Source organism: Pelmatolapia mariae, linkage group LG17, assembly GCF_036321145.2.
Source record: "Pelmatolapia mariae isolate MD_Pm_ZW linkage group LG17, Pm_UMD_F_2, whole genome shotgun sequence".
NCBI classification, from domain to species: domain Eukaryota; kingdom Metazoa; phylum Chordata; class Actinopteri; order Cichliformes; family Cichlidae; genus Pelmatolapia; species Pelmatolapia mariae.
The window spans coordinates 5,898,043-5,904,234 of record NC_086242.1 but is presented as its reverse complement, the minus strand read 5'-3'; positions in this window follow the sequence as shown (position 1 = coordinate 5,904,234).

Here is a 6,192-nt window from a genome sequence, read left to right as displayed (position 1 = left end):
TTCTTAACCATAGAAATAATTTCCACATCAATAATTGCCATGTGTGGCTCACTTTAACGTTAAGTGGGGTGGACTGGAAGCTGCCTCTTCTGCCAGTGTAAAGAACTTTAACTAATGTATTATCCCTGAGATGTCTTAATATAAGACTGTGCAGACTGTCCTGTATTTATAAAGCAAAAGATTTTCATTAATCCACAACAAAGGTCCTTTTTTGGAAACTTTCTGTCATTTAATTGTTTACTTTGGTGTACTACAAATGGCCACAAATGAAACCTACAAAAATACAGGTGAAATTTCAAAATCCATTTTCCACATGCCCTCAGATTTGGCAAACCTGTCCAGTAGGCCAGCTTGGAATCGATTCGGGGGCCGGGGGCCAATTGGGCCTTATGTTTGATATACCTGTCCTAAGCAGTTAATTTAAATATATATATATATATATATATATATATATATATATATATATACAAATTAAAGCTTAAAGTCTGCACTTCACTCACGCCTTAACTGATTTAAAATACAATGTGGTGGCATACAAAGGAAAAAACTACAAAAACAGAGTCGCCTTCTAACAAATTATGACCCCAACAGTTAAAAAACAAGCGCACTTATGTACTCGTCCTTAATGTGTCACAATTCTCTATCCTAAGCTACCTGTTTTAGCTTTTGTCTCTTTTAAAGTCCCACACTGTATCTCCTCTCCTTGGTGGAGTTACACATGGGAGTTAAAAATAACATAAAAGTAACGCTCAAGATAAATAAATGTAATAAAAGTTATATAATTACCTATGAAACGTACTAAAGTAATATTTAAAAAAAGACAAATTACAGTCGGAGTCCCTACCAGTTAAGCTAACTGGTGGATACAAGTTTTGCATCTGTTCTGATTAAGGCAGCCACTTTCCACAGAGGGGCGCTGTTGCTCCACACACACACATCCGAACACCCCCTCCGCCGTGACAACACCCGGCGTAGCCGAGTGTCCACCTGCTTTGCTCAGCCCCGGTCGTTTCTCCTCTCGGGTAGGCATCAGTATTCAGCATACAAACAGTTTTTTATTACTGTGTTCAAATGGTGAATGCGGCCGATTAGAAGACTGTCAATTAACGCTAAATCACTTCGAAGACACGGGTTTGGCGCTTCTCTCCAACAGCTCAGATAAAAAGTCTGCTAATGCCAATCCTTGTCCATCTCTACCCTTAACTCCATTCTCCTTTTTTTTTTTTTTTGCCACAGCGAGTGGGCAGACAATTTCTCTCTTAAGTGTTTTATTTGTTTATATGCTAATAGTGCGATGAAGTTAGCTCAGAGAGGGGGGGCATGTAAACTGCTTTGTGTGGGCTGGAGTTGAACCTGCACCGTCACGCTTGTGGAGTTTTGCTCTGTGGGTTCTTTTTTCCTAAGTGCATCTTAAAAGGCCAAAGCGAGGCACGTCTTCGATGCAAATTTAGCAGAAAAACTGTTGAAATATGCATTTTACTTAAGCCAATACAGTTTCTGTTATTTCAGGCTCCTGACATTCAGAGAGGTAAAGCAGTTTTATGGGGATTAAATGAGCTAGTAATGGCCCTGTGATATAGAAGGCCACCTTCAAGCCGCTGTTGAAAGACATCTCCCATCTTCATAAACAATTGGAGCTAATGCAGTCGCACAGCAGTCTGACTCCATCCCTCGCTCCTCTCTTTTGTCTGTCTGTCTTCACCAGATACTAATTGCGCGGGGAGGTAAACACGGCAGTCAAGTGGAGAGGACGGCGAGTCAAGCGTGAATATCAATCTCCCCACATCAGTGTCATCAGATGACTTTGACTGAGTTGAAGGCAGGCCTCATTAGAGATGTGGTTCAGGCAGGGGTGCTGTGGGTGGCAATAACATCCAGGCGTAGGGCTCTGATGTTCTGGAAGTCTGCAGAGCTCACCAGGTAACAGGCCTGCGGATCTATAATCCAAGCTCCCCTCCCCAAACCTGGCCCTCACAGAAGTGTCAACAGGGTTCAGGGAGGAAATGTCACATTCCCCACATAGGCGTGCTTCTCTGCATGAAGGCGTGAGGAACAGCACAAGTTCGTAGGTGTAAATGTGCATCCCGTAGTCATGCAGCCGATTGTTATGAGCTTGTGCCACCAGCTTTATTTATTTTTTTCTTTTGCCCTTTTTTCCTGGCTCCATGTCAGCAAGTGACAGCAAGAATTGCCTGCGTTGCACACAGGTGTCAGACCTGGCAACTAACTTTTCCCACCCTGCCGCCAAGATTTTTTGGGGGAGGGGGGATAGAATATGGCACCTGGCATTTTTGACTTCTCGCACCAGATCAAGAAGGAAGAATGTCAAGCAGATGCATTTTGCATCTGAGCTGGTGTCGCACGTTCTCTGTCAGCAAACCCACAGCAGAGATGTTGTTATTTGGCATTTGCCTTTTTATGGCTTTGAAGATATTTTTATTGTTTTTTGTTCATGAAGTTAAGGTAATGCAAGCAGAGGAAGAAGAAAAAAACAATGGCTAATTGATAATTGGCTAATCATATCGTATTTTACCCCTTGGCTGTAAAGCTTTAAGTCTGCACTTCACTCACACCTTAATTGTTTTAAAAAAAAGCCGATGAGGCATTGTGATCACCCAGGTGTGCGGCGTGGATACAAAGAGTAGTGAACACGGTAACTGGAGAAAGAGGCAACGTAGGATTTTCAAATTAATACCATAGGCCCATCTGCTAAAAATTTTGGATGACTTAAAATCCCGGTGACCATGACCTCAAGGTTAAGGTCAAAGGTCAAGCTTTCTGAAAATCTTGTGAACATGATAACTTGGGAAAGATGTTACCTGGGATTTTCAAATTGGCATCTACTAAAAACCTCTGACGAGTTCAAGCCTCAGTGACCTTGACCTCAAAGTTCTAGGCGATTTTCAGAAAACTTGACCTATGACCTTGATTGTGACCTCAAGAAGGAAGTCACAGAGGACTTAAAAATTTATACCATAGCTGCATCTTCTAGAATGCTGAGGGGTATCACTGGCGGCCATGAGTATTTTTATAACAGTAAAGAACATAACACAGAGGCCCCTGATCAACTTGATCTGTGAGAAGTTGTTGTTTGTTTGTTTTTTATATTTTATAGACTAAATGATGGGAGAAATGGTGAATGTTTGCCTATAAAGTAAAAGCTGCTGAAACCAACATAGTTCATTTGGCACCACTGGCACAAGCACAATGGAATGATCTAGTTTAGCAAAGGTGAGGCATAGCAGACACATAGAAGCTACAGCTGCTAATGTCAGGACACCGGTCAGTCAGTGCAGCCATGCCTTCCATGCCAGAATTCAGGTGGTGAGGTATTAAAAAAGAATTCAACTTACTCAGAGTTGTTATGAAAAAGTAAAATATCCATAGATGCCCATACTGTTTTTGCCCCAGGATATAAACATACTTTTCAGTTATGTGAATTCAAGACATGGGGGTACATAACATGGGAGTCTATGGAGATTGAGTCTGTACTTTATCATTAATTCTTCTCCAAAGAAAGTTCACTATAATGAAAACAAAAACAATCCTGCATTACCATGAGCTCTGTGGGAAATTTGAACCACTGGGACAGGGCGGCAGTACTCACTGCTAACTACCAGATGTGGCGTGTTAAAGCAAGTGTGATACTGTGAGGTTAGATGCTACTTAGTAAAAGGAGAAGCACAGCCATGACCCTCTAAAAACTAAGCAAAGATGAGGTCCAGTGTAAATTCTACTAGTTACAGCTAGCATTACAGCATTAGATAAGCTTTTTTGAAATTGATATTTGGTGATTTAAAAATCCTTTTTCCTTTCATACAAATTAAACATTAAAAAAACCCTCTCTAATATTTGTTATGTCTAGCTAACATTTGTTATGTGTATGTACAATCAGCTGGTTGTTGTTTGGGACGTTTCAAACGTGTTGCAGTCGCAGATGTTCCCCCAGTGAATAAAGTGCAATCTCAACACTCATAACATTGTGTAGGGTGTTTTGCCCATTTCTTATTTACTTTTCAGGTTTTCATTTAACAGCAGTTATGAATGCTGATACAAGTGGCTAATATCAGGCAATACCATCAGTCTGCCAATAGATTGGTTAGGTTCCAGCTAGCATGTCACATGTCACACAGTTCTTTGAGTGCAGTTTTTGAAGAGTAGCTGATTAATTTCCAGCAAAGGTAGTAATGATTGTATTTTTGCATGAAATTTTAATTTCGAGTTTAATAGCTTTTGTTCATTTTCGTCACATTTGTGTAGCTGTGAAACTAAGCAGGAGTGACTTTCTTTTGAGATGTTCTCATGTCACTCTGACCGCTTCCTAAAATGTTATAGCGTTTATGCGCTGCCCAACATGGTGCTCCCATCACAAGCTGATTTCCAATCCTCTGCTGGGATTTTAGTTTCCAGATCTTCATTCCATGCGTATTTACCTTTTAAAGAATCTTTGATCAGATTCCTTTTCTTAAATGGCGCTTTGTGATTGTTCTTTTAAACAGAAGATGTTTAATAAGTGCTCTGGTCTGCTCTTAAATACCTGCCAAAATGGATATGTCAGCACGGGCATGCTTCAGTGTTGGCTCAAAATGACATTAGATTCAAAAGTCACGTTTTAAAGTTCTTTTGAATCACATTGCCAGACATGCCAGAGGTTAAAAATCTTGGGTTTTACTGTGAATTTGTGGCAAAAATATTTCTCCAACCAGCACAAAAGCCTCAAAAATGCAGATGAGAATCATCTTGTTTGTGACTGAAAGTTCAGAGGTGTGTGAGGTGACTCGTAAAGGAAACACTATGAACTGTGCCCCGATCCTCCTGCATTAAACATCGCGCAAACTATCCACTTTCCATTTTGGAACACACACACAAATATTATCCTCCACCGCTCCCTCCCTGCTTCTTTCCTTCTCTCTCTCTCGGTCTCTCTCGGCAGGTCCCTGATAGGCCCAGTCTCCAGTGGCTATGTTCAAAACACTGGGCCAGAATAGCACGGGCCCTAGGTAGATAAATATTTATGGGGTGCGTTTACTTCTTACCACAGAGGAGAAGTAGAAATAGTGTTTCCAAGGTGAGCAAAACAAACAACTTCAAAGGAATTTAAATGCAGTTCATGTAAATTTTCTCCCACAGTCACATGTTTCTGCAAAGTTTATCGTTATATTGTTAATGAAGGATTTTGCGCCTGATGCCAGATGACCTGATTATTGTCTGTTTGCTGGAGCAGGAGCCCGGAGGCACTGGCGAAGATGAAGCTAATGAAAGCATGCGCACACAAACATGCGCCGTACATTCCTAGCCATAAGGTTGTGCCATTAAGTCGTGGCTGCTGGGCAGCAGTCAAACCAGCAGCTGCATTATTCATTGATCAGAGTGGACTGTGATCAGAAACAGCAGTGGTAATGGATGAGATGAAAGAGATGCTCAGCACGGAATAAACCAAAGAGAGTAAAAAAAAGAAGAAAAAAAAATCAACGATCCTCTGGGATGTCATTTATTTACTGCTAATCTGTAAAATGCTATGCAGGCTTTTCACTGAGGCTGCAGCTTAACACCTGAGATCTAATAGCTACGGTTAAATCTGGGGGATAATATCTCTCTGGAATCCCGTTCAATAATTCAGCTCGCAGACGGCTGCTCGTCACATGTGCCCCCATCAAACGCAGTCAGGCGATCGTCTAATTATCTGCTAATGTCATGATTCAGCTGGCTCCGGAAACGTGCCGATGATGGCGCGCGTCTGGGGCGGGCTGGCTGGCTGGTTGGTGAGTTGCGGGGGAGGGAGGTGGGGGATCAGCAGGCCTCGGAGCACAGCCCTTTGATGTGAAAGATAATTACTTGTGTAGTTAAGATAATTAGCACAAGTCCAGAATAAAAGTAAATAGGCTAACTGTCGCTTCCACTCTAGCCTGAATGAACTCAAGCTGCGAGCCAAACAGCGTGTGATTTTCCTCACAGCTGAAAGTGAAATAAGATTCGGAACGAGCACTCGGACTTTGTGCGGTGTGTATTGTGTGCGTTTACATTTTGGATGCGTGCTTTGAAACTGCATAAAAGTTGTAGAAGGTGATGTTATTTAGAGTCGCCTCAGCTGGGGCAGAATCTGTAAATTCAACAAAATGATTGTTGGCCATTATTGGCACATCTGGTGGTTATATGGGGAGTAGGGTTGCAGGGTGGGTCATGTGTTATCCG